Raw genomic sequence first — 10,000 nt, 5'->3', positions numbered from 1 at the left:
GTTTGGGTAGCAGTGCATAGTTCTAGACTCTCAGAAGGCTTTTCCAGGCTTTCTTATTTGGGCAAGTATTAACCATGGAAACATGCCAACCCAAGCACTTCCAGCCTAAAGTACTGCTCAGATTAGCAAAACCCTACCTTTACAGGAGGGCTATGTTAGCATAAGTATTGGCATCTTCAGATATGTTGTTATTCCATACAAAAAAGGATGGTTTGGTGTAAACTGAAGAAAGAGCAAAAAAACCAAAGCCTGCATACGTTAGTACCTTTAACAAATAAAAGGGTGTCTGCAGTAGCAACAAAGATCAGGGTGGCAGAAAGGGTAAACTGTTGCTATTTGATTAGAGAGCATCTGGAGCAGTATATTCCACAGGGGATGGATGTTGGTAGATTATAAACACAAATAGAAATCATGTTCAGCATTGGTTGGAGGTTCGGAGTTTTTAACTATACAACACAAATACCAGAGCCTCTAAGTTTCAGTTTCTCCTCATACTGTGAAAGCTTAGTAGTGTCTCTCAGCTTCATGGCATTTTTACTGCATAGGCTTTGCTTAGTAGCTGTCCCTCACAGCAAAGTGCTAACTACTGCCACTGCTCTTAGCCACTATAGTGACCCAGTGAGATCAAGTCAGAGCCACTTATATGCCTAACAAAATGCTAAAGAACAATTTTGGACACAAGTAAAAATGAAGGCAGTAGACGAAGCTCATAATTTATGTTTTCTCATATCCCTTAATGAGATTTACATGTTAAGTTAGTCTTAATATTACTCTCTAGAATTTAGACTTTTCAAAATATCTTCCCCTCTCACCTATTCTCTTGTTTAGTATGGTTATTTAGTTGGTTTGTTTGCTTGTTTTTAAAATGGTATCTTTTCATTTATTCAACGGAGGGCAGTGAGCAGCAGCAGACACCAAGACCAAGTTAAAACCCCATTAAAGCCTTTGTTTTCTTCTGTTTCTTCTACAAATTGTGATCTCCAGTTTTTCCACCATTCTTCTTAGAAGTTTTGTGTGTACAAGGATTAAATTCTCAGGAAGTTTATCATCAGTCTCTAGTGGTACTTGTGTGACAATTAATTAGTACTGACCCAACAGGACTCTTAACTGCAATTAACATTCATATGGATCTGCAGTTTAGTAAATGACGGGACTTTCCCAGGCTTGTTTCTCTGTAGCTTGTTCTGGGGTGGGAGTCAATAGCTCTGAATGAGCTGTTACCACTCAGGAAAGGGATGAGAGGGTCACTATGGATAGTTCTGGGAAGCCATCTTCTGAGTGCTCAGAGAGAGAGCACCACTCCAACCGCAGCACTCGGAATGCTAATAGGAAAGAGAGCAATTTGACAAATCTCATTGTGACACATTCCTGAATGCCAGAAATCCCACATCGCAATGGGTAAGTAGAAGCAGAGAAAGCACGAAATAAAGCAAAAAAGAAAGCATTTTTAGAACTTGTATACAACCGTTTCAATATAGCAAAACCAGAACACGGTATTTCAACATTTAAACAGAGAGGAAAAGTCTTTGCGAAGTAGAGAGCTAGAAAATAATGAAATATGTGGCGAAGGTTAAATGGGTAACAAGCATTCAGTACTATGTATCAGCTAAGAGCTAGGGAAAACTTCTACAAGATATTAGACCTCAGGACTTTTTTACATCAGAATATTGGGTAATGTTTTGCCTCTGGATGCTGTGGAGCAGAAAATGACAAAGGAGCAAAGAGGCATTAGATGAATTCATAGAGGATAGGTCAACAGATCATGGCAGTTTCAGAAACATCCCTCTTCTGATTTTCCCATGTTTAGAAAGAACTGCTGGGAAACAGTAATTCCATAGTGCCTGTTTCTTAAACTCCCCCATAACATCTGCTCCTGGGCACTGCTGCACAGTTTTTGGCTGGATGGACTTGAACTGAGTCAGGTCTTCATATGTTCAAAGCCAGTCTGTGTGCACAGTGCAACACTGCAAAATGCATTAGTAATAGCAGAGATTTAAAAGTTCAGACATATTTGCAATGTTCCATCAGTTTCAGACTCTGCAACACTTTTGTGTGGCTGTTTTGAATTTATCTGCCAAAACCCCACTCATGGAGGAAGGAGGACAAGGAGAAAAGTTTGCAGGATAGCCCCCCTGAATTTATCTTTCAGGGCACAATATTTGCCTCTAAGAAAATTACATACTCTGCTATAGGATAGTAGAGACCTGAACTCTTAATTCAGCTGAAACCCCTTGCACAGAATGTTTCAGGAAACAGAATTTAGATTCCACAAAAATATCTTAGCCTCATGCCTCTTCTTTTGTTTGGTCTGGCCATTTAGTTGTTTTCTTTCTTTTGTTTCTATGTCTCATGTTTGTTTTGTTTTTAGTAAGGGAGCAGTGAGCAATAAAGAACACTTACATTTCTAATAAACAAAGTATGAGGACTTTCCTGTCTTCTCTCTTTTAATTCTTTTTCTTTTAAGTACAGATGACACTTGTTTGGGTACTTCATCCCCACATATCTCTCTTGAACTATTCCCCAGAAGGTCCTGCTGTCAGGCTGGCTTGGGGTCACCTACAGGCAAGTTAAGATATGTGAAGGGTTCTTCTCCCCCACTTTTAGGTCAAAGTTGTACACCATTCCCACAAGAGATCTGTTTCAGTAGAAAATACAAGTTATTTCTAAAAATTAGCCACAGAAATAAGGAATCAAGCCGACCTCACCAGACAACATAATAACATATTTAATATTCATGTCCATGTAATGAGCAAAAATGCATTAAACTCCAAGTATATAATTTTGTTTATATTTTATGGTGTGTATCATACAGCCTCTGAGGATCATACAGCATATTCTAGAGAAAACACTTCAGGCTATGTCTACACCAGTTAATTAAGTGGGGCCAACTCACACTAAACAGGTACTGGCACATGATGGTACTGTTTTTATGTTAGCTCAGAAATGGTGTTGTTCGGAACTATCACAGGCTGGAGAGCATTCCCCATGGCAATTTTGCATGCAGCCATGCTATTTTGATAGGAAGAAAAAGCAGCTGTGTGGCCATCAGCTATGCTCTACCAGCTGGCCTTAGGGCTGAGAAACTCTCCCTGTTTGCTCTTTATTGGTTTTCATTATTTGTTTCAATTACAAATATTGCTCTGAAGCAGTAGGAGACCCTGAAAAGAAGAATCGCTCAAGAGCACTCACAAAATGTTCATGTCTGAGTGAAACTTTCATTAAAAAGGTCTTATTATTGCAAATTGGAATGGTTTAGAGGCTGCAGAATTTGTCCTCTGGCTTCTGATTTCCCTTTTCTTCCCTTCTTGCTCATGCTTTCCTGTCAAAACAGTTAGCAGAACAGAGGTAACTCTGGCAGCAGCCATACATCTCAAGAGATGATCTTCAACAGGCTAACCAGTTGCACAGGAAGAATTTGCCACTGATGTATTAAAGGCACCCAGTTTTGACCCATCGCACACATAAAGTGGTAACTCAACCTCCTCTACCTGGTTGTGTGCATGTTTGGGTACCCATATATCCATTTCAACAGAGAGAAGAAGATAAGCTTGGAGGAATATGTCCCTGCAGCTCTGTCTGGGTGTGCTTCACTGGCTGATCAAAGCTGTGCATTCAGACTGCAGCAGATAAGGAGCCTGTTCCCGCTGCTTCTCCTGCTTGGCAGCAGCAGCCCCACCCCGACCTGACACCCTGTGCTATAAGCAGGCTGCAAACTGCAAGGAAACCATTGCCAGGCAGCAGCTTCCAGTCCTGTTGCACTTGAGGATGGCCTGGATTACCAGTAGAAGTACCACTAGAAGTACAGCATGGGAGCACACACAAGCAGAGAGACCCAAAAAGAGGTAGATCTAGGGTTTTCTCCTGGCCCGGTGCTTGTGCTGCTGCTGCGAGGAGGATGAACCGCCTGACTGCTGCCCTCCAGTGCTACGTCTTCATTTATGTTAGCTTCAGATCAGCAGTGCTCCCTTACCATACACATTTCCTAACACAGTGGATTGAGCCATTACAATACTTCCTAGTCATATTCACCCACAATTCTCTCTGAAGCTAAGGCCAAGCCAAAATACCAAGAATGACTATGGAAATTTGTCTGTAGCAGACCTTTTGCAACACTATTAGTCACAGTGCTATGCTGTAACATTTATCAGCACTGTTTTTGTTTCCTCTCCACTCAAGATTTTCTTTTCTAGTGTCTAGATCTGAAGAAATTTATTCACAAGTTTATAGCATTTTGTTTTTTCAAGAAATTGTAACTGTATTGGATAAAATTAAACCTTGGACATATCTCCCTTACTGATATAACGTAGTTACAATAGCCTAGCCACGTAAGTGATGGCAACAAGAAAAATAAATTATGAGGGGGCTGAGAAAGTGAAATAACTATGGACAAATTGTCACCAGAACCCTAAAACTGGAAGAATGAAGTAAAAAGGAAGCCTGCTTCAGTACAGATTGCAGAGCATATTTATTTCTTGTACATCTGAATTATTTCTCATGGAGCATAATCAGGGCCAGTTCCTGCTCAAAACACAATTAAGAATGGAGAAGAACAGATCAACAGATGATTGCAGCTTTAATTAAGTAGAATTCTTCCTCAAAGCATTATGTGAGAATTTGGGTCCTAATACAATCATTATCTAATGAAGCTTTTGCTTCTCCATCTTCTATGAAATAGTATTTGATTCCTTGAAATAGTCATCAGAGTTGAACACAAAAAGCCACAGCTGGAGCTGCTCCAACATACAGAGTGTTCAGTTACTGAAATCTTACACTTCCTCTTAGTTTGCATTCTACACCCTGAGCAGGAAACATGGGATTTCACTTTGCTGTCTTGTCTCTTTAGATGGATTCACACTCATGCCAATACCAGATTCAGTGCCTTAAAGCACAAGTCAATGTCTCCTCTAATCTATTGCCAGAGCACAGAATGTCCAGATTATAATTAAGCCCTGACCACTTGGTATTTACTTTCATTACACTAATACTGTGAGGCCCCAGTAAGATTGAAGCCAATTGTGTTATGTGCTGTGCACACTCACAGCCACTGCCTGAAAGACCTCAAAGAATAGGGTGAGAGAAAGAATTATTTCCCACAGCAGCAAAAAGATCTTAATTTTGTTGCTGTTCTCCTTGAGGCATTAACCCCGAGAGAGAAGAGGAATAAACCTGTCTCAAATGAGCCATCTGTGCAGAAAAAAGCATAAAATATTCTCTTATCTCCTGTTTTATCTTTCCCTTCCACATTGCTTCTTCTTTCCCAACCAGAATAATAACAACACAAGAGTGAAGTCAGCCCTGGGCAAGGACGTTGTAGTGTCTGCAGCGCCAGAAGCAGTGGAAGCAGGCAGGAGTCTCACTCTGTGCTCTGGCTCCTGTAGTCAGAGCAAGCACTTGGCAAAGGTGAGGAGAAGGATTACATCTGTCAGAACAACTTTTATGGGACCCAACTCTTCCAGGAATTCTTTAAAATCCACATAATTCTTCTGAGTGTTAATGCCTGTATTGGGACATTTGCATTAGCAGATAAATGTGCAAGAACACGTTTCCAGACATCTGCCTAGTGATCGCATATCTGAGCAGTTTGCTGAAACTTGGTCTAAGGTCCGTGAGGTCCTTGGGCTCCTGAAATGATTTCCAAGGTTTGTAATAAATTGTGTTGCTGAAGTGTACCATGGTTAAGCAATTCTTGAATGATAGAAACAATATGTGGTGCACTGCACTAAAACCAATCTATGTTATTTTAACTTTCCAGCCTTCAAAAGCTTTCTGAAGGGAACACAGACTAGAGGAGAAATTCGTATATATAGAGGCTTTGAAAAAAAGAAGAAAACTTTTGTGAGGATGCCCCCAAATTATCACCTCGTCAGCACAAGAGAAGTGGATGATATAATGCTGATCATTGTGCATTGTGTTATTAGGAAGTGAGGAATAACAGTGTAGTGTTTAAGGTAAAGGCAGTCTCTAGATTTCTGCAGAGCCCTGGTTGAATTGCTTACATTGCTCCAGCTAGGTCCATGATTTTTTACCCATGTCAAAGGAGGGAGGACTCAGAGTGTGCAGTGCCACAGGTTTAAGTGGTGGTGATGTCTTGTAAGGAGGGGTTCATCTTCGGGCACAAAAGGCATTGTAGTATTGTTGAGTTTTCCTTCCTGATTGCAGGATTGCATCAGAGTGTGAGTCAACAAAGAAGGGATGTGGGCTTTCAGGATCTTGGGCTTGAATGGGAATGCAAGCCATGAGCTAATGTATTCCGTGTGCCTTTCCCTTCTTTCAGGCAGGGAAAACTGCAGGTAGGTACTGTGAAGATAAATGTCGCAGAAATGCCACAGATACTACTGTCATGGGTATAGATTCAGGGCACAGACTCAGCTTGTTCAGTTCTCTAACAATGTTATTGTTGTTGTTATTATTATTAAAATTATTAAATTCACAAATTATAATATATTATCAGGCTACACACATGCTGTACATACTTTGTATGACTAAAGCAATTAAGACACATAAAAAGACCTTGAATTTCTTGAAAATAGGCAAATGGAGAGTATCCTATCCCAGACTCAGCACCTGGCAGAGGGTATGTGCTGCAGTCATTTACTGTGAAATTTAACTTTGTTTTGCTTAAGAGTCCACGAAGCTTGTGATAAATTAACTTATGCTGGAGCAGCCACAGCAGGCTGGCAGAAGTACTCAGGACTGAGCATGATTTTTATTGCTCAGTTACCTCTACTCTTAAAAAAATTTTCTAACCATGAATCAATGTAAATTCTCTGTTGTGTTTTACACTGTGTTTCTCAGCTTAATAAAATGTAAAAGGAAAGCTATAGGAAGAAGTGGGAGGGTGCCTAGTTACAGCATATAAAGGCAGGTCTATAAAACATGTTACACAGTTAAGAAGTTACATGCAATGCAATTTTAAGATTGTATGTGCCAAGTGTGTTCATGGTATGCCTTGTGTTATATCAAGTCATTTGTACTCTCTTTGTTTGAAAAGTATTAATTAGTTTTCTAAAATTTAAAAAAAAAAAAAAAAAAGAAAAAAAAAAAAGAAAACAAAAAACCAATCCAAACAAAAAACCCAGTCCTGTTGAGAAATCAGGCATCACTTCCATATGGTCTTTGACTTTGTCACATGTAAAGACAATTGACAGAATTGGTTCTGTAAGGCTGTCGATTAGGAGGACCTCTGATAGTGGTATCTTTACTGTAAGTCTGCTCCACATGTGTTATGGAAAAGAAGGGGGAACTCAGTTTCCCAAATCCCCCATCTCCCATTCGAGTCCTTTTACTGCTGGACTGCTGGACTGCTGGATGTGGGCAGGACCTGTCTGCTTCCTGGCTGTGATTCAAGGGACAGTTAAGCACGGGACAGCTCTGGCTATTCCTGCTCAACCACATCAGTAAGAGACAGACTGGAGAAGCCCAGTTCTGTGCATCTCCCCTGTTCTCACCTGTGAGGCAGGCTCGGAGCACTCTCGTGACCCCAGGGATGACTGCAGACACTGGAGGGCTGGGTCCCAGACATTGTGAACACACCAAAGTGCTGATATCTAAAAGGCCTGTTAGGCATTGAAGACTTTGTGAATAAGACTCCGCACTGACACCATCACAGACTTGTCAGTCTTCATCTGAGAGACTTCTAAGTGTTACTCACCTTCGCTGAGACTTGTTTGCTCAAAAGTTCAATCTAATACAACACATGTAATTGTTTGCAAGATGGGAACCTTCTCATTTGTCTGCAGTCTGCTTTGAGGACAACCACATTGATTTTTCTTGCACTTTTATAATTTGGAATACACTGTATTTAAATGGGAGTTGGGGGGAAGGTAAGGAGAGCAGGTGGAGAAAGACAGAAAGACTGTGCTTATGTGCATATCTGTATTTATCAGATTAAATAAACATATTTTAATAAGTTGATAAGAGAAGGATAATTCAGTTTGGTGCTAGATTTTAATGTAAGAAAAAACTTTGAGATGTTGCCAAGATTATGGCATTGGTTAGAGAGAGGAACCTTCTGCCATCAGTGTAGTTCAGAGTCCTGACTGAATCCTAAGGCTCCAGAGACAGATTTGCAGCTCTGGAAACAGAAACAATTGTCAGTGGGAGAAGAGAAAGGAAGCAAAGGAAATGCAGAGACATCTCCTGGCATGCTTAGAGCATGCAGAGCTCATATGTGATTTTATCAGCATTGGTGTCTGGTCTTGCAAGAAACATTTTGAAATAGAACAGTGAAGGAGTACTGTACACACGGTGGTGTGGAGTGAGAAGTGGGGCAGCTTCATCTGAAGGCATCAGAGAAGTCAGTCAGTACAAGAGCAGAGGTGAAAGGCTCACTGGGTAGCTCTAATTTAGAAGGAAATTTGTGCAAATTACAGAATTGTTTTAAATAATGTTTCACAGGGAAAGAAAATACTGGATTGCATTCTGTTTTTTTTGTAAACAGGAGGAAAGATGACCAAAATGGATCAGAGTATTCCAATATGAAGATCCTGGATAAACTAACTCAGCTTTGACCCTTCAGGCTTTCTCAAATGACATGACAGGACATCTAGCACAAAAACATGCTGAGAAAGGTTCACATTCCAGATACACAGTGACTCATACACTTCCAAAACAGTGTTATAACAAGCTGCTGTCCAAATTTCCTGCTGTATTACATGTAATGCACGTTCAGTTGTGCTGCTGGCACACTTCCCTGTGAGTTAGTATAGAACCACTGCCCCCATTCAGAGTTAGGTGACCACTGTGCAGCCAGTGCTTCTGTCTCTGCAAACACATGTGAAACAAATGTCCCAATTCCTTGTAGTCCTCAGGACCCTTTTACAGATGGCAGAGTCTAATTAACCTCTGACACAGTGACCATGTACGAAGACGGACACCTACCTTCTACATTTCTGTGCCCTTCCATCTGATTACAACAATTTTCAGTTGGATTAACATTCATCTGTGGGAAGAACTTAGGGAAGGAGGATGGTAAGTAGGAAGGGAACATTACTTCATATGGTTTTTCTTTGTTTCAGTACCTAATTCAATGGTATTGTGTCTTAATGCTACGTGTCCTTTCCCATGGACCCTGCTTGCTTTGTGTGAAGCACAGGAAATTGTGTGGAGAAGTGAGAAGGAAAGTTTAAGAGGAGAGAGTGATAAGTACTGGCCTTAACCATATTGACATGAAGTGATTCAGTGATGCCAGGGAGCAATACAACTTGTCTACTCCACAAGGCCTGAAGTAATCCTCCTCCATGGTGATTTCTCTCTGTTCTCTTTTTCTATTCTGGGTCATACTGTGAATTCTGTGAATTCTTACTGCTGAAGAGAGGCCTTTCAGCCTTTGAGAAATCTTGACCGATGTAGGCGTTTACTGCAGCTTGTAAATGAACTAGAAGAAAGGGTAATAATAATGAACAATTAACAGTTTTGAAAATGCAAAAAGTAAGAACCCTGAATACTGTAATAGGGGTTTTCTCTAATCTTTAGATACCATCAAAAAATATAAAGCAAAAGCTGTGCTTTGTTTTTCTTTCCTTTTAATGTACTGGTGGACCCCTTGAACAAATAACGTCACGAGGCTTTTTGTGCTTTCCTAGTAAAACTTTTGCCCTCTGTAAATGCCACTGTTTCATACCATGCAGAAATCTGGAAATAAAAAATTCTGTCCTAAGGGCAATTTATTTTAATTGATAGTCTGGCTTGAGTCAAGTTTGAATTTTTCCCAGAGCACATTACCTGTCTCCTGAAAAAGAGTGAATTTTTCAAGGTTAGGTGTTTCCTATTGTATGCTTCAAAACCACCTTTGTAGATTTGCATTGAGGGAAGATGGTATTTGAATCTGGTGGAATGCTTTACATATTCATATTGCCTGAAGGCTGGAAACTTTTTATCACCAGAGGAGTAGCAGAGATTACAGTAAAGATACAGGTCAGTCAATGGAAATGAGATAAAAGCAATTGTTGAGATTTTCTTCAAAATGCTTCCCCACATCCCCCACTCCGGCCCCCCCCCC

This window comes from Pyrgilauda ruficollis, unplaced genomic scaffold (assembly GCF_017590135.1).
Source record: "Pyrgilauda ruficollis isolate IOZ18807 unplaced genomic scaffold, ASM1759013v1 scaffold25, whole genome shotgun sequence".
Taxonomy (NCBI): Eukaryota; Metazoa; Chordata; class Aves; order Passeriformes; family Passeridae; genus Pyrgilauda; species Pyrgilauda ruficollis.
Note: the sequence above shows the minus strand (reverse complement) of the source record.